Below are 25,532 nucleotides of genomic sequence, written 5' to 3' on the forward strand. Positions count from 1 at the left end.
GCCATGTGATGCTCCGCCAGGACTACAGTAGCCATGTGATGCTCCGCCTGGACTACAGTAGCCATGTGATGCTCCGCCTGGACTACAGTAGCCATGTGATGCTCCGCCTGGACTACTGTAGCCATGTGATGCCATGCCTGGACTACAGTAGCCATGTGATGCTCTGCCTGGACTACAGTAGCCATGTGATGCTCCGCCTGGACTACAGTAGCCGTGTGATGCTCCACCTGGACTACAGTAGCCATGTGATGCTCCACCTGGACTACAGTAGCCATGTGATGCTCCACCTGGACTACAGTAGCCATGTGATGCTCCACCTGGACTACAGTAGCCATGTGATGCCATGCCTGGACTACAGTAGCCATGTGATGCTCTGCCTGGACTACAGTAGCCATGTAATGCCATGCCTAGACTACAGTAGCCATGTGATGCTCTGCCTGGACTACAGTAGCGATGTAATGCCATGCCTAGACTACAGTAGCCATGTGATGCCCTGCCTGGACTACAGTAGCCATGTGATGCTCTGCCTGGACTACAGTAGCCATGTGATGCTCCGCATGGACTACAGTAGCCATGTGATGCTCCACCTGGACTACAGTAGCCATGTGATGCTCCACCTGGACTACAGTAGCCATGTGATGCCAAGCTTGGACTACAGCAGCCATGTGATGCTCCACCTGGACTACAGTAGCCATGTGATGCTCCGCCTGGACTACAGTAGCCATGTGATGCTCCGCCTGGACTACAGAAGCCATGTGATGCCCTGCCTGGACTACAGTAGCCATGTGATGCCCTACCTGGACTACAGTAGCCATGTGATGCCATGCCTGGACTACAGTAGCCATGTGATGCCCGCCTGGACTACAGTAGCCATGTGATGCTCCGCATGGACTACAGTAGCCATGTGATGCTCTGCCTAGACTACAGTAGCCATGTGATGCTCCGCCTGGACTACAGTAGCCATGTGATGCCATGCCTGGACTACAGTAGCTATGTTATGCCATGCCTGGACTACAGCAGCCATGTGATGCTCCACCTGGACTACAGTAGCCATCTGATGGCCTGTCTGGACTACAGTAGCCATGTGATGCCCTGCCTGGACTACAGTAGCCATGTGATGCTCTGCCTAGACTACAGTAGCCATGTTATGCTCCGCCTGGACTACAGTAGCCATGTGATGCCCTGCCTGGACTTCAGTAGCCATGTGATGCTGCGCCTGGACTACTGTAGCCATGTGATGCTCCACCTGGACTACAGTAGCCATGTGATGCCCCGCCTGGACTACAGTAGCCATGTTATGCTCCGCCTTGACTACAGTAGCCATGTGATGCTCCGCCTGGACTACAGTAGCCATGTGATGCCATGCCTGGACTACAGTAGCCATGTGATGCCATGCCTGGACTACAGCAGCCATGTGATGCTCCACCTGGACTACAGTAGCCATGTGATGCTCCGCCTGGACTACAGTAGCCAGTGATGCTCCGCCTGGACTACAGTAGCCATGTGATGCTCCACCTGGACTACAGTAGCCATGTGATGCTCCGCCTGGACTACAGTAGCCACGTGATGCTCCGCCTGGACTACAGTAGCCATGTGATGCTCCGCCTGGACTACAGTAGCTATGTGATGCTCCGCCTGGACTACAGTAGCCATGTGATGCTCCGCCTGGACTACAGTAGCCATGTGATGCTCCGCCTGGACTACAGTAGCCATGTGATGCTCCGCCTGGACTACATTAGCCATGTGATGCTCCACCTGGACTACAGTAGCCATGTGATGCCATGCCTGGACTACAGTAGCTATGTGATGCTCCGCCTGGACTACAGTAGCCATGTGATGCTCCACCTGGACTACAGTAGCCATGTGATGCTCCGCCTGGACTACAGTAGCCATGTGATGCCCTGCTTGGACTACAGTAGCCATGTGATGCTCCGCCTGGACTACAATAGCCATGTGATGCTCCGGCCTGAACTACAGTAGCCATGTGATGCTCCGCCTGGACTACTGTAGCTATGTGATGCTCCGTCTGGACTACAGTAGCCATGTGATGCTGCGCCTGGACTACTGTAGCTATGTGATGCTCCGCCTGGACTACAGTAGCCATGTGATGCTCCGCCTGGACTACAGTAGCCATGTGATGCTCCGCCTGGACTACAGTAGCCATGTGATGCTCCGCCTGGACTACAGTAGCCATGTGATGCTCCGCCTGGACTACTGTAGCTATGTAATGCTCCGCCTGGACTACAGTAGCCATGTGATGCTGCGCCTGGACTACTGTAGCTATGTGATGCTCCGCCTGGACTACAGTAGCCATGTGATGCTCCACCTGGACTACAGTAGCCATGTGATGCCATGCCTGGACTACAGTAGCTATGTGATTCTCCGCCTGGACTACAGTAGCCATGTGATGCTCCACCTGGACTACAGTAGCCATGTGATGCTCCGCCTGGACTACAGTAGCCATGTGATGCCCTGCCTGGACTACAGTAGCCATGTGATGCTCCGCCTGGACTACAATAGCCATGTGATGCTCCGCCTGGACTACAGTAGCCATGTGATGCTCCCGCCTGAACTACAGTAGCCATGTGATGCTCCGCCTGGACTACAGTAGCCATGTGATGCTCCACCTGGACTACAGTAGCCATGTGATGCTCCACCTGGACTACAGTAGCCATGTGATGCTCCCGCCTGGACTACAGTAGCCATGTGATGCTCCGCCTGGACTACAGTAGCCATGTGATGCTCCACCTGGACTACAGTAGCCATGTGATGCTCCACCTGGACTACAGTAGCCATGTGATGCTCCCGCCTGGTCTACAGTAGCCATGTGATGCTCCGCCTGGACTACAGTAGCCATGTGATGCTCCGCCTGGACTACAGTAGCCATGTGATGCTCCGCCTGGACTACAGTAGCCATGTGATGCTCCGCCTGGACTACTGTAGCTATGTGATGCTCCGCCTGGACTACAGTAGCCATGTGATGCTCCGCCTGGACTACAGTAGCCATGTGATGCTCCGCCTGGACTACAGTAGCCATGTGATGCTCCGCCTGGACTACAGTAGCCATGTAATGCTCCGCCTGGACTACTGTAGCTATGTGATGCTCCGCCTGGACTACAGTAGCCATGTGATGCTGCGCCTGGACTACTGTAGCTATGTGATGCTCCGCCTGGACTACAGTAGCCATGTGATGCTCCGCCTGGACTACAGTAGCCATGTGATGCTCCGCCTGGACTACAGTAGCCATGTGATGCTCCGCCTGGACTACAGTAGCCATGTGATGCTCCGCCTGGACTACAGTAGCCATGTGATGCTCCGCCTGGACTACTGTAGCTATGTGATGCTCCGCCTGGACTACAGTAGCCATGTGATGCTGCGCCTGGACTACTGTAGCTATGTGATGCTCCGCCTGGACTACAGTAGCCATGTGATGCTCCGCCTGGACTACAGTAGCCATGTGATGCTCCGCCTGGACTACAGTAGCCATGTGATGCTCCGCCTGGACTACAGTAGCCATGTGATGCTCCGCCTGGACTACAGTAGCCATGTGATGCTCCGCCTGGACTACAGTAGCCATGTGATGCTCCGCCTGGACTACTGTAGCTATGTGATGCTCCGCCTGGACTACAGTAGCCATGTGATGCTCCGCCTGGACTACAGTAGCCATGTGATGCTCCGCCTGGACTACAGTAGCCATGTGATGCTCCGCCTGGACTACAGTAGCCATGTAATGCTCCGCCTGGACTACTGTAGCTATGTGATGCTCCGCCTGGACTACAGTAGCCATGTGATGCTGCGCCTGGACTACTGTAGCTATGTGATGCTCCGCCTGGACTACAGTAGCCATGTGATGCTCCGCCTGGACTACAGTAGCCATGTGATGCTCCGCCTGGACTACAGTAGCCATGTGATGCTCCGCCTGGACTACAGTAGCCATGTGATGCTCCGCCTGGACTACAGTAGCCATGTGATGCTCCGCCTGGACTACAGTAGCCATGTGATGCTCCGCCTGGACTACTGTAGCTATGTAATGCTCCGCCTGGACTACAGTAGCCATGTGATGCTGCGCCTGGACTACTGTAGCTATGTGATGCTCCGCCTGGACTACAGTAGCCATGTGATGCTCCACCTGGACTACAGTAGCCATGTGATGCCATGCCTGGACTACAGTAGCTATGTGATTCTCCGCCTGGACTACAGTAGCCATGTGATGCTCCACCTGGACTACAGTAGCCATGTGATGCTCCGCCTGGACTACAGTAGCCATGTGATGCCCTGCCTGGACTACAGTAGCCATGTGATGCTCCGCCTGGACTACAATAGCCATGTGATGCTCCGCCTGGACTACAGTAGCCATGTGATGCTCCCGCCTGAACTACAGTAGCCATGTGATGCTCCGCCTGGACTACAGTAGCCATGTGATGCTCCACCTGGACTACAGTAGCCATGTGATGCTCCACCTGGACTACAGTAGCCATGTGATGCTCCCGCCTGGACTACAGTAGCCATGTGATGCTCCGCCTGGACTACAGTAGCCATGTGATGCTCCACCTGGACTACAGTAGCCATGTGATGCTCCACCTGGACTACAGTAGCCATGTGATGCTCCCGCCTGGTCTACAGTAGCCATGTGATGCTCCGCCTGGACTACAGTAGCCATGTGATGCTCCGCCTGGACTACAGTAGCCATGTGATGCTCCGCCTGGACTACAGTAGCCATGTGATGCTCCGCCTGGACTACTGTAGCTATGTGATGCTCCGCCTGGACTACAGTAGCCATGTGATGCTCCGCCTGGACTACAGTAGCCATGTGATGCTCCGCCTGGACTACAGTAGCCATGTGATGCTCCGCCTGGACTACAGTAGCCATGTAATGCTCCGCCTGGACTACTGTAGCTATGTGATGCTCCGCCTGGACTACAGTAGCCATGTGATGCTGCGCCTGGACTACTGTAGCTATGTGATGCTCCGCCTGGACTACAGTAGCCATGTGATGCTCCGCCTGGACTACAGTAGCCATGTGATGCTCCGCCTGGACTACAGTAGCCATGTGATGCTCCGCCTGGACTACAGTAGCCATGTGATGCTCCGCCTGGACTACTGTAGCTATGTGATGCTCCGCCTGGACTACAGTAGCCATGTGATGCTGCGCCTGGACTACTGTAGCTATGTGATGCTCCGCCTGGACTACAGTAGCCATGTGATGCTCCGCCTGGACTACAGTAGCCATGTGATGCTCCGCCTGGACTACAGTAGCCATGTGATGCTCCGCCTGGACTACAGTAGCCATGTGATGCTCCGCCTGGACTACAGTAGCCATGTGATGCTCCGCCTGGACTACAGTAGCCATGTGATGCTCCGCCTGGACTACTGTAGCTATGTGATGCTCCGCCTGGACTACAGTAGCCATGTGATGCTCCGCCTGGACTACAGTAGCCATGTGATGCTCCGCCTGGACTACAGTAGCCATGTGATGCTCCGCCTGGACTACAGTAGCCATGTAATGCTCCGCCTGGACTACTGTAGCTATGTGATGCTCCGCCTGGACTACAGTAGCCATGTGATGCTGCGCCTGGACTACTGTAGCTATTTGATGCTCCGCCTGGACTACAGTAGCCATGTGATGCTCCGCCAGGACTACAGTAGCCATGTGATGCTCCGCCTGGACTACAGTAGCCATGTGATGCTCCGCCTGGACTACAGTAGCCATGTGATGCTCCGCCTGGACTACTGTAGCTATGTGATGCCCCGCCTGGACTACAGTAGCCATGTGATGCTGCGCCTGGACTACTGTAGCTATGTGATGCTCCGCCTGGACTACAGTAGCCATGTGATGCTCCGCCTGGACTACAGTAGCCATGTGATGCTCCGCCTGGACTACAGTAGCCATGTGATGCTCCGCCTGGACTACAGTAGCCATGTGATGCTCCGCCTGGACTACTGTAGCTATGTGATGCTCCGCCTGGACTACAGTAGCCATGTGATGCTGCGCCTGGACTACTGTAGCTATGTGATGCTCCGCCTGGACTACAGTAGCCATGTGATGCTCCGCCTGGACTACAGTAGCCATGTGATGCTCCGCCTGGACTACAGTAGCCATGTGATGCTCCGCCTGGACTACAGTAGCCATGTGATGCTCCGCCTGGACTACTGTAGCTATGTGATGCTCCGCCTGGACTACAGTAGCCATGTGATGCTGCGCCTGGACTACTGTAGCTATGTGATGCTCCGCCTGGACTACAGTAGCCATGTGATGCTCCGCCTGGACTACAGTAGCCATGTGATGCTCCGCCTGGACTACAGTAGCCATGTGATGCTCCGCCTGGACTACAGTAGCCATGTGATGCTCCGCCTGGACTACAATAGCCATGTGATGCTCCGCCTGGACTACAGTAGCCATGTGATGCTCCCGCCTGAACTACAGTAGCCATGTGATGCTCCGCCTGGACTACAGTAGCCATGTGATGCTCCACCTGGACTACAGTAGCCATGTGATGCTCCACCTGGACTACAGTAGCCATGTGATGCTCCCGCCTGGACTACAGTAGCCATGTGATGCTCCGCCTGGACTACAGTAGCCATGTGATGCTCCACCTGGACTACAGTAGCCATGTGATGCTCCACCTGGACTACAGTAGCCATGTGATGCTCCCGCCTGGTCTACAGTAGCCATGTGATGCTCCGCCTGGACTACAGTAGCCATGTGATGCTCCGCCTGGACTACAGTAGCCATGTGATGCTCCGCCTGGACTACAGTAGCCATGTGATGCTCCGCCTGGACTACTGTAGCTATGTGATGCTCCGCCTGGACTACAGTAGCCATGTGATGCTCCGCCTGGACTACAGTAGCCATGTGATGCTCCGCCTGGACTACAGTAGCCATGTGATGCTCCGCCTGGACTACAGTAGCCATGTAATGCTCCGCCTGGACTACTGTAGCTATGTGATGCTCCGCCTGGACTACAGTAGCCATGTGATGCTGCGCCTGGACTACTGTAGCTATGTGATGCTCCGCCTGGACTACAGTAGCCATGTGATGCTCCGCCTGGACTACAGTAGCCATGTGATGCTCCGCCTGGACTACAGTAGCCATGTGATGCTCCGCCTGGACTACAGTAGCCATGTGATGCTCCGCCTGGACTACTGTAGCTATGTGATGCTCCGCCTGGACTACAGTAGCCATGTGATGCTGCGCCTGGACTACTGTAGCTATGTGATGCTCCGCCTGGACTACAGTAGCCATGTGATGCTCCGCCTGGACTACAGTAGCCATGTGATGCTCCGCCTGGACTACAGTAGCCATGTGATGCTCCGCCTGGACTACAGTAGCCATGTGATGCTCCGCCTGGACTACAGTAGCCATGTGATGCTCCGCCTGGACTACAGTAGCCATGTGATGCTCCGCCTGGACTACTGTAGCTATGTGATGCTCCGCCTGGACTACAGTAGCCATGTGATGCTCCGCCTGGACTACAGTAGCCATGTGATGCTCCGCCTGGACTACAGTAGCCATGTGATGCTCCGCCTGGACTACAGTAGCCATGTAATGCTCCGCCTGGACTACTGTAGCTATGTGATGCTCCGCCTGGACTACAGTAGCCATGTGATGCTGCGCCTGGACTACTGTAGCTATGTGATGCTCCGCCTGGACTACAGTAGCCATGTGATGCTCCGCCTGGACTACAGTAGCCATGTGATGCTCCGCCTGGACTACAGTAGCCATGTGATGCTCCGCCTGGACTACAGTAGCCATGTGATGCTCCGCCTGGACTACTGTAGCTATGTGATGCTCCGCCTGGACTACAGTAGCCATGTGATGCTGCGCCTGGACTACTGTAGCTATGTGATGCTCCGCCTGGACTACAGTAGCCATGTGATGCTCCGCCTGGACTACAGTAGCCATGTGATGCTCCGCCTGGACTACAGTAGCCATGTGATGCTCCGCCTGGACTACAGTAGCCATGTAGATGCTCCGCCTGGACTACTGTAGCTATGTGATGCTCCGCCTGGACTACAGTAGCCATGTGATGCTGCGCCTGGACTACTGTAGCTATGTGATGCTCCGCCTGGACTACAGTAGCCATGTGATGCTCCGCCTGGACTACAGTAGCCATGTGATGCTCCGCCTGGACTACAGTAGCCATGTGATGCTCCGCCTGGACTACAGTAGCCATGTGATGCTCCGCCTGGACTACTGTAGCTATGTGATGCTCCGCCTGGACTACAGTAGCCATGTGATGCTGCGCCTGGACTACTGTAGCTATGTGATGCTCCGCCTGGACTACAGTAGCCATGTGATGCTCCGCCTGGACTACAGTAGCCATGTGATGCTCCGCCTGGACTACAGTAGCCATGTGATGCTCCGCCTGGACTACAGTAGCCATGTGATGCTCCGCCTGGACTACTGTAGCTATGTGATGCTCCGCCTGGACTACAGTAGCCATGTGATGCTGCGCCTGGACTACTGTAGCTATGTGATGCTCCGCCTGGACTACAGTAGCCATGTGATGCTCCGCCTGGACTACAGTAGCCATGTGATGCTCCGCCTGGACTACAGTAGCCATGTGATGCTCCGCCTGGACTACAGTAGCCATGTGATGCTCCGCCTGGACTACTGTAGCTATGTGATGCTCCGCCTGGACTACAGTAGCCATGTGATGCTGCGCCTGGACTACTGTAGCTATGTGATGCTCCGCCTGGACTACAGTAGCCATGTGATGCTCCGCCTGGACTACAGTAGCCATGTGATGCTCCGCCTGGACTACAGTAGCCATGTGATGCTCCGCCTGGACTACAGTAGCCATGTGATGCTCCGCCTGGACTACTGTAGCTATGTGATGCTCCGCCTGGACTACAGTAGCCATGTGATGCTGCGCCTGGACTACTGTAGCTATGTGATGCTCCGCCTGGACTACAGTAGCCATGTGATGCTCCGCCTGAACTACAGTAGCCATGTGATGCTCCGCCTGGACTACAGTAGCCATGTGATGCTCCGCCTGGACTACAGTAGCCATGTGATGCTCCGCCTGGACTACAGTAGCCATGTGATGCTCCGCCTGGACTACTGTAGCTATGTGATGCTCCGCCTGGACTACAGTAGCCATGTGATGCTGCGCCTGGACTACTGTAGCTATGTGATGCTTCGCCTGGACTACAGTAGCCATGTGATGCTCCGCCTGGACTACAGTAGCCATGTGATGCTCCGCCTGGACTACAGTAGCCATGTGATGCTCCGCCTGGACTACAGTAGCCATGTGATGCTCCGCCTGGACTACAGTAGCCATGTGATGCTCCGCCTGGACTACAGTAGCCATGTGATGCTCCGCCTGGACTACAGTAGCCATGTGATGCTCCGCCTGGACTACAGTAGCCATGTGATGCTCCGCCTGGACTACAGTAGCCATGTGATGCTCCGCCTGGACTACTGTAGCTATGTGATGCTCCGCCTGGACTACAGTAGCCATGTGATGCTGCGCCTGGACTACTGTAGCTATGTGATGCTCCGCCTGGACTACAGTAGCCATGTGATGCTCCGCCTGGACTACAGTAGCCATGTGATGCTCCGCCTGGACTACAGTAGCCATGTGATGCTCCGCCTGGACTACAGTAGCCATGTGATGCTCCGCCTGGACTACTGTAGCTATGTGATGCTCCGCCTGGACTACAGTAGCCATGTGATGCTGCGCCTGGACTACTGTAGCTATGTGATGCTCCGCCTGGACTACAGTAGCCATGTGATGCTCCGCCTGGACTACAGTAGCCATGTGATGCTCCGCCTGGACTACAGTAGCCATGTGATGCTCCGCCTGGACTACAGTAGCCATGTGATGCTCCGCCTGGACTACAGTAGCCATGTGATGCTCCGCCTGGACTACTGTAGCTATGTGATGCTCCGCCTGGACTACAGTAGCCATGTGATGCTGCGCCTGGACTACTGTAGCTATGTGATGCTTCGCCTGGACTACAGTAGCCATGTGATGCTCCGCCTGGACTACAGTAGCCATGTGATGCTCCGCCTGGACTACAGTAGCCATGTGATGCTCCGCCTGGACTACAGTAGCCATGTGATGCTCCGCCTGAGTAGTAGGGATGGCAACGCACAGGCCCTTTTTTTTCTGGGGAAAAAAGGGCCTGTGTGAGCCATGGTTTTCAGGTCCAAAGGGGAAAAAAGGGCCTGTGTGAGCCATGGTTTTCAGGTCCAAAGGGAAAAAAAGGGCCTGTGTGAGCCAGGGTTTTCAGGTCCAAAGGGGAAAAAAGGGCCTGTGTGAGCCATGGTTTTCAGGTCCAAAGGGGAAAAAAGGGCCTGTGTGAGCCAGGGTTTTTCAGGCGAATTTGGACAGTCACAGATTTTAGAAGTAAGGATTTCTTATGATGAAATAATTTCCGAGACTTAGAAGTTTGTTAAAGTTCTTATGAGAAAAATAATTTCCGAGACTTAGAAGTTTGTTAAAGTCTTATCATGAAATAATGTCATACGACTTTGTTAAAAGTTCTTATTTGTTTCTTACTTAGAAACTTGTATATTGCTATATATATCTAATTCATTTCCCTGCCATCCCCCCTCCCTCACCTTTCCCTCCCCCCCTGCATCTCCCACTCATATACCTCACACCCCCCTCCCTCCCCCCCTACCTCGCATTCTGTCGCATCACCTGTGTTTACTTTAGACGTCAGCCAGACACAGCCTTCAGGTCACCTCGGTAATCGTATCTTATCTTCTCCATAATAATATCTGGACCGTCCCTCTCTCTCTCCTCCTATTTCCTTACAACTATTTTCAGAGTTTCAAATAATCATAGAAGTTTATTTATATGTTTATGACCGAATTTTACCTAACTTTACCTATGTTACCTTACCTTACCTACCTTTCCTAACTTATCCTGCTTAACCTATCTTACCTATCTTACCTAACTTTACCTATCTTACCTAACTTAACTTTCATAACCTAACTTTACCTATCTTACCTAACTTAACTTTCATAACCTAACTTTACCTATCCTAACATAACTTACCTTACCTTCCTTATCTTACCTAACTTTACCTATCCTATCCTAACCTAACTTGTCTTACCTAACTTAATCTTACATTCCCAAACTGATGTATCCTAACTTATCTAGTCAAACCAGACATGATCTAACTTACATAAGTATTCCTTCTTGTCTTTTGTGTTTCGTCAATCATTGTCTCATATTCATTTACTCATTTCATTAGTTAATTTCTCAAATGGTCACTCATGCATTTCAAGTGCTATTTGTTAGAGATTGGATATTTAAGCATTTCAAGTGCTATTTGTTAGAGATTGGATATTTAAGCATTTCAAAGAATTATAATTTCTCAAATGGACGTTTTGCATTTCAAGTGCTATTTGTTAGAGATTGGATATTTAAGCATTTCAAAGAATTTTTGTTATATATGGGCATTTACTCATTTCAAGGGATAATTTCTCAAATGGACGTTTTTGCATTTCAAGTGTTATTTGTTTAAGATTGGGTATTTAACCATTTCAAAGGATTTTGTTATATATGGGAACTTACTCGTTTCAAGGGCTAATTTCTCAAATGGTCATTTTTGCAGATCAAGGGTTATTTGTTAAAGTTCATCAAGTTGCCCATAAGTTGTATTTATTATGTTTGTTATCATATGTTCTTATTCCCCAACCCTTTAACCTAACCTTTCAGATGTAGTTTGTTGAATATATTATCCTTTTCCTAACCTTTCAGATGTAGTTTTGTTTCTCCTTTTTGTATATTTTTACCCAAACCCACCATCCCACTTAACCATCTTTCCTTCTTTACTTTGATTCTCCTACTCCTTCTAACACTCCTTTTCTATCTCTCTCCCTTATTCTCTCTCTTCCTCCCCCTCTCTCTCCCTCATTTGCTCAAATGCTCTCTTGTTTCTCAAATTCAAGTCTTAATGCTCCCATTCTCACACCCTCACTCTCATTCACTTAGTTTTTCTTTTTCTCAAATTCAAGTCTTAATGCTCCCATTCTCACACCCTCACTCTCATTCACTTAGTTTTCTTTTTTCTCAAATTCAAGTCTTAGTTCCCCCATGCCCACACTCTCTCTCTCATTCTCTCTTCTTTGGTCCCATTTTCTTCCGCCCCCCTCTCTTACTCCTTGCTCTTCTTTCATGCTCTCACTCCCTTGAGCTCTTGTTTCTCAATTTCAAGTCTTAGTAGATCTGATTCTTTACTATTGTAATTTTTATTATTACTAAGATAAAGAACGAACTTATATGTGAAAAACAAAGTAAAGAAGGAAAGATGGTTTGGGTAAAAAGGTTAGGAAAAGGATAATATATTCAACAAACTACATCTGAAAGGTTAGGTTAAAGGGTTGGGGAATAAGAACATATGATAACAAACATAATAAATACAACTTATGGGCAACTTGATGAACTTTAACAAATAACCCTTGATCTGCAAAAATGACCATTTGAGAAATTAGCCCTTGAAACGAGTAAGTTCCCATATATAACAAAATCCTTTGAAATGGTTAAATACCCAATCTTAAACAAATAACACTTGAAATGCAAAAACGTCCATTTGAGAAATTATCCCTTGAAATGAGTAAATGCCCATATATAACAAAAATTCTTTGAAATGCTTAAATATCCAATCTCTAACAAATAGCACTTGAAATGCAAAACGTCCATTTGAGAAATTATAATTCTTTGAAATGCTTAAATATCCAATCTCTAACAAATAGCACTTGAAATGCTTAAATATCCAATCTCTAACAAATAGCACTTGAAATGCATGAGTGACCATTTGAGAAATTAACTAATGAAATGAGTAAATGAATATGAGACAATGATTGACGAAACACAAAAGACAAGAAGGAATACTTATGTAAGTTAGATCATGTCTGGTTTGACTAGATAAGTTAGGATACATCAGTTTGGGAATGTAAGATTAAGTTAGGTAAGACAAGTTAGGTTAGGATAGGATAGGTAAAGTTAGGTAAGATAAGGAAGGTAAGGTAAGTTATGTTAGGATAGGTAAAGTTAGGTTATGAAAGTTAAGTTAGGTAAGATAGGTAAAGTTAGGTTATGAAAGTTAAGTTAGGTAAGATAGGTAAAGTTAGGTAAGATAGGTAAGATAGGTTAAGCAGGATAAGTTAGGAAAGGTAGGTAAGGTAAGGTAACATAGGTAAAGTTAGGTAAGATAGGTAAAGTTAGGTAAGATAGGTAAGATAGGTTAAGTTAGGAAAGGTAGGTAAGGTAAGGTAACATAGGTAAAGTTAGGTTAGGTTAGGTTAGGTAAGATAGGTAAGGTAAGGTAAGGTAAGTTAGGTTATGCAGGTTAAGTTAGGTAAGATAGGTAAAGCCAGGTAAGATAGGTAAGGTATGGTAAGGTAATATAGGTAAAGTTAGGTAAGATAGTTAAGGTAAGGTAAGTTAAGTTAGGATAGTTCAGAGAACAGTTTTAGGGTAAAGTGTCTAAGAAAATATATTTAACAGAAGTGTAAGTTTGATATGAAAAGCTGAACTAGTTACATTTGGAGAGAAATTTTATGCCTGAAGATGTCTTAGAGAACAACAACAATGTTGTCTTAAAGTATAACTTGATGGAAGAAGGAGAGTTTCTTTGATGAACGAAGGTGACTTAGAGATCAACATTGATGAACGAAGATGTCTTAGAAAGCTTCTCTGATGAACGAAAGGTTACTTAGAGAATAACTTTTGTTAGCTCTTTGAATAACTTTGATGACTTTGAGAATAACTTTGATAGCTCTGGGAATAACTTTTATGATTTTGAGAACATCTTTGATGTCTTGGAGAACAACATTGATGTTTAGAGAACAACTTTGATGACCAAGATTAACTTTAGATGTCTCTGAGAAAAACTTTTATAACATAGAAATTAACTTTAATGACCAAAAGTGAGTTAGAGAATACCTTTTGATGACTCCGAGAATAACTTTTATGTCTTACATAATAACTTTAGATGTCTCTGAAAATAACTTTGATGAAAAAAGATGTCTTAGATTAACTTTTGATGACTTTGAAAACAAGTTTGATGAACAAACATGTTTTGGAAAGTTTCTCTGACGAACGAAGGTAACTTAGAGATTAACTTTTATGATTTAGAGAACATCTTTGATGTCTTAGAGAACAAGATTGATGTCTTTGAAACAACTTTGATGAACGAGAGTGAGTTAGAGATTACCTTTGTTAACTCTGAGATCAACTTTGATGAACAAAAGTGAGTTAGAGATTACATTTGATAATTCTAAGATTAACTTTAGATGGCTCTGAGGACAGTTTTTGTTGAACGAGGATGTCTCAGAAGGCTTCTTTGAATAACAAAGGTGACTGAGAATAACTTTGATGACTCTGAGAAAGACTTTGTTGTCTTAAAGAATAACTTTAGATGTCTCTGAGAATAACTTTTATGAACGAAGATGTCTGAGATTAACTTTGACGTCTCTTGGATTAACTTTGTGGACAAGAGAATATCTTTGGATAACTATGAGATTAACTTTGATGTCTTTGAAACAACTTTGATGAACGAGAGTGAGTTAGAGATTACCTTTGTTAACTCTGAGATCAACTTTGACGTCTCTTGGATTAACTTTGATGACTGAGAGTGAGTTAGAGATTACATTTGATAATTCTAAGATTGACTTTAGATGTCTCTGAGAATAACTTTTATGAACGAAGATGTATTGGAAAGTTTCTCTGAAGAACGAAGCTGACTCTGAGAATAACTTTTGTTAGCTCTTTGAATAACTTTGAGAATGACTTCTGAGAACATGGGTAGTATTTGAATGCGTCTTTGATGTAATGAAAAGTAACTTTGATGTCTCGAAGATATCTTGCAGATCAACTTTGATGACAGAGATTAACTTTTGTTGTTTTAGAGATTAATTTGATAGCTCCGAGAATAACTTTTATGCCTCTGAGATTAACTTTAATGAACGAAGATGTCTTAGAAAGTTTCTCTGATGAACGAAAGGCTACTTAGAGAATAGCATTTTGATGACTGAGATTAACTTTTTGATGACTCTGAGAATAACTTTGAGGATGCGAGTAAATTTTGAGTGTTTGAGAGTGTCTTTGATATCTCGAAGAGTGCCCTTGAAGTCTTAAAGGATGTCTTTGATGTCTCGAAGGATGTCTTAGAGTGTAACTTTGGTATCTTTGAGTAAGTCCTTGATGTATTGAAGAGTGTCTTTGATTTCTCGAAGAGTAACTTTGGTGTCACGGAGAGCACCTTTGACTATTTTTCGTACTTGACGACATATAATTTTTACGAAAGTGCTGAAAAAGTTACATTTGACTATTTTTCTTACTTAGCGACATATAATTTTAGTTACGAAAGTGTTGAAAAAGTTACATTTGACTATTTTTAGTGCTCCACAAAGTATAAATGGAATTTAAGAACGACGATGATAGATATCTTTGACTATATTTTCTTACTTGACGAAAACATAATGGCTGTTACGAAATGATGAATATGACTTTTTCTGTTGATTGATGGATAATTTTAGTTATGAAATGACAATGAAACATGAAGAACACGGCTATTTTCTGATGACTGGGGAATAAGTTTAGTTAAGAAATGATGAAAGTTATTATTTAGTTGATTGACGATGGATAAAAGCTAGTTATGAACAGTTTTGGAAAGTTTCCTTTGACAATTTTTTCTTGATTGGATAATAAGTTAGTTGAGAAATGAGGAAAGTGACTATGTTTCAGTTGATTGGCGAAAGATTTTTAGTTAAGAAGTTACAAGAAAGGTTTGTCTTTTGTAAATTTGGAACTGAATAAAGTGTAGATTTGTTTAAGAACATGGCTGGTAGAACTATTAAGTTGACAACGAGAATTACTTTGATATAGTTTTGAAAATAAAACTTGGTGACTAAAATTGTTGAGGGAACTGTAAAGCTGATGCTAATATTTGACAAAGAACTAGTTAGCGAATGGAAGAAAACAAAGAACATAAAAAAAATTGAGGTTAAGTACGGGAATGAACACAGTGAACATACGGTGAACACAGAAAACATGTAAGAAAAAGTTGATGAATAGAGTGAACATGCAGGGAATATGAACTTATAGAGAATATGAAGACATGATAAGGAACATAGGGAATACAAAGAATGAACACTGAACGTGTGAAGAACAAGCTAGAACATTGAGAACATGAATATTGAGTATAAAAGTTATGCAGAGAACATATGATGTACATAGAAAATATGACTAGAATTTGTAGAGAAAGTAATGAGACTAAGAGAAAGATTACAGAAAAAAATGGAGATACTTGTGAAAATATGAACTGAATGGGACTGTGAACATTTGTAGAACATGGAATGAACACAGAAAACACGGACAAAAAGTGAAGAACACAGCTGAATATCGAGAAAATATGCAAATACAGGGGGACAAGAGCTGGAGCTCTGTAACTGACTTGATCTTATTTACTACGTCTGAAATATGACTGTTTAAAATTTCAGGGGGATTGGACTGCTAGTAGCGAAAATGTGGTCTCTGCCAAATTTGGGTCTTTAATTAGACTCTGATTAATTTCGATCATGAACTGGACTCTGAATATTTTGGCACAAAGTAGACTCTGGCGAATTTTGCTAGAAAACTGGACTCTGATGAATTTCGATCAAGAACTGGACGCTGTCACATTTTCACAGATTACAGGACACTGATGAAATTTGCTCTCAAAGTAGACTCTGGCGAATTTCTGTTGATAATTGGACTCTGATGAAATATGAGCTTAAAACTGTCTCTGACTAATTTTGCTCTCAAAGTAGACTCTGTTCATTTTTAGGTATAAATTGGACTCTGATGAAATATGAGCTAAAAACTGTCTCTGACTAATTTTGCTCACAAAGTGGACTCTGTTCATTTTTAGGTATAAAATGGTCTCTGATGAAATATGAGCTAAAACTGTCTCTGACTAATTTTGATCTCAAAGTAGACTCTGGCGAATTTCTGTTGATAATTGGACTCTGATGAAATATGAGCTAAATACTGTCTCTGACTAATTTTGCTCACAAAGTAGACTCTGACGAAAATTGGGTATAAAATGGACTCTGTCAAATTTTGGCAGATTACAGGACTCTGATGAAATATGAGCTAAATACTGTCTCTGACTAATTTTGCTCACAAAGTAGACTCTGACGAAAATTGGGTATAAAATGGACTCTGTCAAATTTTCGCAGATTACAGGACTCTGATGAAATATGAGCTAAAACTGTCTCTGACTAATTTTGCTCTCAAAGTAGACTCTGGCGAATTTTCGGTATAAACTGGACTCTGATGAAATATGAGCTTAAAACTGGGCTCTGTTCAATTTTGGTCTTTACAGATGAAATAGCCGTAAATGGATATAAAACTAAATGTTATGACTAAGTTGGCTGTTTTCTTTAACAAAACATCTAAGACAATATTCTCTGAAAATGGTCCTTTTACAAATTCGGTCATAAACATATAAATAAACTTCTATGATTATTTGAAACTCTGAAAATAGTTGTAAGGAAATAGGAGGAGAGAGAGAGGGACGGTCCAGATATTATTATGGAGAAGATAAGATACGATTACCGAGGTGACCTGAAGGCTGTGTCTGGCTGACGTCTAAAGTAAACACAGGTGATGCGACAGAATGCGAGGTAGGGGGGGAGGGAGGGGGGTGTGAGGTATATGAGTGGGAGATGCAGGGGGGGAGGGAAAGGTGAGGGAGGGGGGATGGCAGGGAAATGAATTAGATATATATAGCAATATACAAGTTTCTAAGTAAGAAACAAATAAGAACTTTTAACAAAGTCGTATGACATTATTTCATGATAAGACTTTAACAAACTTCTAAGTCTCGGAAATTATTTTTCTCATAAGAACTTTAACAAACTTCTAAGTCTCGGAAATTATTTCATCATAAGAAATCCTTACTTCTAAAATCTGTGACTGTCCAAATTCGCCTGAAAAACCCTGGCTCACACAGGCCCTTTTTTCCCCTTTGGACCTGAAAACCATGGCTCACACAGGCCCTTTTTTCCCCTTTGGACCTGAAAACCCTGGCTCACACAGGCCCTTTTTTCCCCTTTGGACCTGAAAACCATGGCTCACACAGGCCCTTTTTTCCCCTTTGGACCTGAAAACCATGGCTCACACAGGCCCTTTTTTCCCCAGAAAAAAGGGCCTGTGCGTTGCCATCCCTACTACTCGCCTGGACTACAGTAGCCATGTGATGCTCCACCTGGACTACAGTAGCCATGTGATTCCCTGCCTGGACTACAGTAGCCATGTGATGCTCCGCCTGGACTACAGTAGCCATGTGATGCTCCACCTGGACTACAGTAGCCATGTGATGCTCCGCCTGGACTACAGTAGCTATGTGATGCTCCGCCTGGACTACAGTAGCCATGTGATGCTCCGCCTGGACTACAGTAGCCATGTGATGCTCCCGCTTTGACTGTTGCTGACTTTGACTGTTGCTGACTTTGACTGTTGCTGACTTTGACTGTTGCTGACTTTGACTGTTGCTGACTGTGACTGTTGCTGACTTTGACTGTTGCTGACTTTGACTGTTGCTGACTTTGACTGTTGCTGACTTTGACTGTTGCTGACTTTGACTGTTGCTGACTTTGACTGTTGCTGACTGGTCTGATGCATAAAGTGGCCACTTGGTTGGTGGTTGTTGCTTAAGGTGGTCGTAGACTGAACGAGCTTTTAATGTAACTGTTAACTGGCTGTCAAGATTATTATTGTCTATGTTGCTTTATTTCTTTGGCTCGAGTCATGAAGTTTGTCGTTAGGTTGTTGATTAATGGTAATGTGTTTAATTGGTTAATCTCTTTATCTCCTACACCGTTACCCAACCACTTGGGCTGGACGGTAGGGCGACGGTCTTGCTTCATGCAGGTCTGTGTTCAATCTCCGACCATCCAAGTTATTGAGCATCATTACTCCCCCACCCCATACCTTCCCAAATCCTGACCCCCTCCCAGTGCTACATAGTCGTAATGGCTTGGCGCTTTCCCCTGATAGTTCCCCCTTCCCTTTAATAAACTTAGTTGTTCCTGCGCCGTTATCAGTGACCATTGTCATCCTGCAGGACCTGGTGGCGGGAGTCCGTAGTGGTGACGAGGTGCTGGTGTTGGCCGCCCTCGCCCAGGGTGCTGACACCTCCGTCACGGTGGTGGGGCCTCTTACCCAAGTGCCACTCTGCATGTTGAGGGTGGCGGCTGCGTGGGGTCACACTCACCTGGTGCCTCACCTGCTGGCGGCGGGACTCCCTGTGGAGGGTTCAGGGGAGTCCTCCCTCACACCTTTACACTGGGCGGCTTGCAGCGGTCATGACCAGGTGGTGAGGCAGCTGCTCAGCGCCCAGGATCACCTGCAGGCCAGGGGTCTTGTTGGTGAGAACCACAACACATGCTGCAGTATGTTGTATTATAATGTTCTAAGCATGTTTGTGTATGTTGTATGTAAGCCTCAACATAACCGGTGTTACAGGTATAACCGCACTACATGAGGCAGCGTATAATGGTCATGAGTCGTGTGTGGTGACGCTACTTGGTGCCGGCGCTGACCCTGACTCTCGGGACGCCTCTGGTCGGTCACCACTGCACCATGCTGCCGTAGGTAACCACACAGGTGTTGTGCAGGTGTTGCTGACAGCTGCCGGGTGTGACCGTCACGCTGTAGACAAGCGCGGGGAGACAGCACTACACAGGGCAGCGAGGGGCGGAGGTCTGGAGGCAACAGTGTGCTTGGTGGCGGCCGGCCTCGACCCTTGCGCCAGGGACATGGAGGGATACACACCTCTGGACGTGGCGAGGCTGCTGGGTCGTGGCCGTGTGGAGTGGTGGCTGAGGAAGTTGCCTCTCCCCCACCCTGCTGCTGGGACACCCACGCTGCCTCTCCCCCACCCTGATGCTGGGACACCCACGCTGCCTCGCCCCCACCCTGCTGCTGGGACACCCACGCTGCCCCGCCCCCACCCTGCTGCTGGGACACCCACGCTGCCTCGCCCCCACCCTGCTGCTGGGACACCCACGCTGCCTCGCCCCCACCCTGCTGCTGGGATACCCACGCTGCCTCGCCTCCACCCTGATGCTGGGACACCCACGCTGCCTCGCCCCCACCCTGATGCTGGGACACCCACGCTGCCTCGCCTCCAACCTGATGATGGGTCACCCACGCTGCCTCGCCCCCACCCTGCTGCTGGGACACCCACGCTGCCTCGCCCCCACCCTGCTGCTGGGACACCCACGCTGCCTCGCCTCCACCCTGATGCTGGGACACCCACGCTGCCTCGCCCCCACCCTGCTGCTGGGACACCCACGCTGCCTCGCCTCCACCCTACTGCTGGGACACCCACGCTGCCTCGCCTCCACCCTACTGCTGGGACACCCAGGCTGCCCCGCCTCCACCCTGCTGCTGGGTCACCCACGCTCCCTCGCCCCCACCCTACTGCTGGGACACCCACGCTGCCTCGCCTCCACCCTGATGCTGGGACACCCACGCTGCCTCGCCCCCACCCTGCTGCTGGGACACCCACGCTGCCTCGCCTCCACCCTGATGCTGGGACACCCACGCTGCCTCGCCTCCAACCTGATGATGGGTCACCCACGCTGCCTCTCCCCCACCCTGCTGCTGGGACACCCACGCTGCCTCGCCTCCACCCTGATGCTGGGACACCCACGCTGCCTCGCCCCCACCCTGATGCTGGGACACCCACGCTGCCTCGCCCCCACCCTGCTGCTGGGACACCCACGCTGCCTCGCCCCCTCCCTGCTGCTGGGACACCCACGCTGCCTCGCCTCCACCCTGATGCTGGGACACCCACGCTGCTCTTAGTGGTAAGTATTCTTGTGGAAGCATCTAGCTTCCGTTGCAAACCGTTAAGAATGTCTAATTCCTCCCATTTTTTCATCCCAGTTGGCTCCCGATTTTCCCCTCTTGTTTGCATTGCCTCCTCCTCCCCTTCTCACCCATTTGCCTCTCCGCAAGTTGGTGGACTGGTGGAGGGAGTGACGTGGACATTCCTGCCTGGGACGACCCGTGCAGGTGATGGACTCTGGGAGGGGCCTGACAGCTGAGTGGACAGCGCTTTGGATTCTTAGTCCTGAGGTTCCGGGTTCGATCCACGGTGGAAGCGGAAACAAATGAGCAGTTTCTTTCACCCGGATGCTCCTGTTGACCTAACAGTAAATAAGTACCTGGGAGTTACAGCTGCTACGGGCTGCTTCCTGGGGGTGTGTAACAAAAAATGCTAGGCTTGCAATTAAGATAGCCAGAGATTCCCATTATAACGATATTGAAAAGATAAAACTGAGTTCTGTGCTACTTTCAGGGGGAAACTGATGCATGAAATGGCATCAGAGATCAGTCTGCTACCTGGAAGAACTTCACCTGCTTGAACAAGCCCGTGAGCTCATGCCTGTAGAAAGGTTACCTCCCAGAGTGGATGACTCATGCAGAATCATCATCAATGAAATGGCAACGAAAAAGTCTAACATGATAACTCAAGAAATGAGGCACAGTTATCTGGAGGAAGTCTATAAACAAGTCGAAGATTAGTTAGATCAAATCTACACTGATGGGTCATCTAACCCTGACAATGGCAGGGCTGGTGCAGCATACACTTTAAATATGAATAATGCTTTACAACGCAGAAAAGAAGGAAAAGCCCGTATTGAGAACTTTGCTTCTTCAACACAAGCGGAGCTAACTGCCACTGTTATGGCGTTAAGATTCCTTGAACGAAGCACTAACGGTACAGTAATCTGCACTGACTCTAAAGCAGAGCTATAGAGTCTTACTGAAAACCTGCCGCTGTTCTTAACTCTGGTGGCCGCTGTTCTTAACTCTGGCGGCCGCTGTTCTTAACTTTGGCGGCAGCTGTTCTTAACTCTGGCGGCAGCTGTTCTTAACTCTGGCGGCCGCTGATCTTAACTCTGGCGGCCGCTGTTCTTAACTCTGGCGGCAACTGTTCTTAACTCTGGCGGCAACTGTTCTTAACTCTGGCGGCAGCTGTTCTTAACTCTGGCGTCCACGGTTCTTAACTCTGGCGGCCGCTGTTCTTAACTCTGGTAGCCGCTGTTCTTAACTCTGGCGGCAGCTGTTCTTAACTCTGGCGGCAGCTGTTCTTAACTCTGGCGTCCACGGTTCTTAACTCTGGCGGCCACTGTTCTTAACTCTGGCGGCAGCTGTTCTTAACTCTGGCGGCCGCTGTTCTTAACTCTGGCGGCCACAGTTCTTAACTCTGGCGGCAGCTGTTCTTAACTCTGGCGTCCACGGTTCTTAACTCTGGCGGCCACTGTTCTTAACTCTGGCGGCCACAGTTCTTAACTCTGGCGGCAGCTCTTCTTAACTCTGGCGGCCGCTGTTCTTAACTCTGGCGGCCACAGTTCTTAACTCTGGCGGCAGCTGTTCTTAACTCTGGCGGCCGCTGTTCTGAACTCTGGTAGCCGCTGTTCTTAACTCTGGCGGCCACAGTTCTTAACTCTGGCGGCAGCTGTTCTTAACTCTGGCGTCCACGGTTCTTAACTCTGGCGTCCACGGTTCTTAACTCTGGCGGCCACTGTTCTTAACTCTGGCGGCAGCTGTTCTTAACTCTGGCGGCCGCTGTTCTTAACTCTAGCGGCCACAGTTCTTAACTCTGGCGGCAGCTGTTCTTAACTCTGGCGGCCGCTGTTCTTAACTCTGGCGGCCACAGTTCTTAACTCTGGCGGCAGCTGTTCTTAACTCTGGCGGCCGCTGTTCTGAACTCTGGTAGCCGCTGTTCTTAACTCTGGCGTCCACGGTTCTTAACTCTGGCGGCCGCTGTTCTTAACTCTGGTAGGCGCTGTTCTTAACTCTGGCGGCCGCTGTTCTTAACTCTGGCGGCCGCTGTTCTTAACTCTGGCGTCCACGGTTCTTAACTCTGGCGGCCACTGTTCTTAACTCTGGTAGCCGCTGTTCTAAACTCTGGCGTCCACGGTTCTTAACTCTGGCGGCCACTGTTCTTAACTCTGGCGGCCGCTGTTCTTAACTCTGGCGTCCACTGTTCTTAACTCTGGCGGCCGCTGTTCTTAACTCTGGCGGCCGCTGTTCTTAACTCTGGCGTCCACGGTTCTTAACTCTGGCGGCCACTGTTCTTAACTCTGGCGGCCGCTGTTCTTAACTCTGGCGGCCGCTGTTCATAACTCTGGCGGCCACTGTTCATAACTCTGGCGGCCGCTGTTCATAACTCTGGCGGCCACTGTTCTTAACTCTGGCGGCCGCTGTTCTTAACTCTGGCGGCCACTGTTCTTAACTCTGGCGGCCACTGTTCTTAACTCTGGCGGCCGCTGTTCATAACTCTGGCGGCCACTGTTCATAACTCTGGCGGCCGCTGTTCATAACTTTGGCGGCCACTGTTCATAACTCTGGCGGCCACTGTTCTTAACTCTGGCGGCCGCTGTTCTTAACTCTGGCGGCCACTGTTCATAACTCTGGTAGCCGCTGTTCTTAACTCTGGCGGCCACTGTTCTTAACTCTGGTAGCCGCTGTTCTTAACTCTGGCGGCCACTGTTCTTAACTCTGGCGGCCGCTGTTCTTAACTCTGGCGGCAGCTGTTCTTAACTCTGGCGGCAGCTGTTCTTAACTCTGGCGGCAGCTGTTCTTAACTCTGGCGGCAGCTGTTCTTAACTCTGGCGGCCGCTGTTCTTAACACTGGCGGCTGCTGTTCTTAACTCTGGCGGCAGCTGTTCTTAACTATGGAACCGCTGTTCTCAACTCTGGCGGCAGCTGTTCTTAACTCTGGCGGCCGCTGTTCTTAACTCTGGTAGCCGCTGTTCTTAACTCTGGCGGCCGCTGTTCTTTACTCTGGCGGCCGCTGTTCTTAACTCTGGCGGCAGCTGTTCCTAACTCTGGCGGCCGCTGTTCTTAACACTGGCGGCTGCTGTTCTTAACTCTGTCGGCAGCTGTTCTTAACTCCGGCGGCCGCTGTTCTTAACTCTGACGGCCGCTGTTCTTAACTCTGGCGGCCACTGTTCATAACTCTGGCGGCCACTGTTCATAACTCTGGCGGCCGCTGTTCATAACTCTGGCGGCCACTGTTCATAACTCTGGCGGCCGCTGTTCATAACTCTGGCGGCCACTGTTCATAACTCTGGCGGTCACTGTTCATAACTCTGGTGGCCACTGTTCTTAACTCTGGCGGTCACTGTTCATAACTCTGGCGGCCACTGTTCATAACTCTGGCGGCCACTGTTCATAACTCTGGCGGCCACTGTTCATAACTCTGGAGGCCACTGTTCATAACTCTGGCGGCTACTGTTCATAACTCTGGCGGTCACTGTTCATAACTCTGGCGGCCACTGTTCATAACTCTGGCGGCCGCTGTTCATAACTCTGGCGGCCACTGTTCTTAACTCTGGCGGCCGCTGTTCTTAACTCTGGCGGCCACTGTTCTTAACTCTGGCGGTCACTGTTCATAACTCTGGCGGCCACTGTTCATAACTCTGGCGGCCACTGTTCATAACTCTGGCGGCCACTGTTCATAACTCTGGCGGCCGCTGTTCATAACTCTGGCGGCCACTGTTCATAACTCTGGCGGCCGCTGTTCATAACTCTGGCGGCCACTGTTCTTAACTCTGGCGGCCGCTGTTCTTAACTCTGGCGGCCACTGTTCTTAACTCTGGCGGCCACTGTTCTTAACTCTGGCGGCCGCTGTTCATAACTCTGGCGGCCACTGTTCATAACTCTGGCGGCCGCTGTTCATAACTTTGGCGGCCACTGTTCATAACTCTGGCGGCCACTGTTCATAACTCTGGCGGCCACTGTTCATAACTCTGGCGGCCACTGTTCATAACTCTGGCGGCCACTGTTCATAACTCTGGCGGCCGATGTTCTTAACTCTGTCGGCCACTGTTCATAACTCTGGTGGCCACTGTTATTAACTCTGGCGGCCACTGTTCAAAACTCTGGCTGCCACTGTTCATAACTCTGGCGGCCACTGTTCATAACTCTGGCGGCCGCTGTTCATAACTCTGGCGGCCACTGTTCATAACTCTGGCGGCCGCTGTTCTTAACTCTGGCGGCCACTGTTCATAACTCTGGTGGCCACTGTTCTTAACTCTGGCGGCCACTGTTCATAACTCTGGCTGCCACTGTTCATAACTCTGGCTGCCACTGTTCATAACTCTGGCGGCCACTGTTCATAACTGGTGGCCGCTGTTCTTAACTCTGACGGCCACTGTTCTTAACTCTGGCGGCCGCTGTTCTTAACTCTGGCGGCCACTGTTCATAACTCTGGCGGCCACTGTTAATAACTGGCGGCCACTGTTCATAACTGGTGGCCACTGTTCTTAACTCTGGCGGCCACTGTTCATAACTCTGGCGGCCACTGTTCATAACTCTGGCGGCCACTGTTCTTAACTCTGGTGGCCACTGTTCATAACTCTGGCGGCCACTGTTCATAACTCTTGCGGCCACTGTTCATAACTCTGGTGGCCGCTGTTCTTAACTCTGGTGGCCACTGTTCATAACTCTGGTGGCCACTGTTCATAACTCTGGTGGCCACTGTTCTTAACTCTGGCGGCC

Source organism: Procambarus clarkii, unplaced genomic scaffold, assembly GCF_040958095.1.
Source record: "Procambarus clarkii isolate CNS0578487 unplaced genomic scaffold, FALCON_Pclarkii_2.0 HiC_scaffold_109, whole genome shotgun sequence".
NCBI classification, from domain to species: domain Eukaryota; kingdom Metazoa; phylum Arthropoda; class Malacostraca; order Decapoda; family Cambaridae; genus Procambarus; species Procambarus clarkii.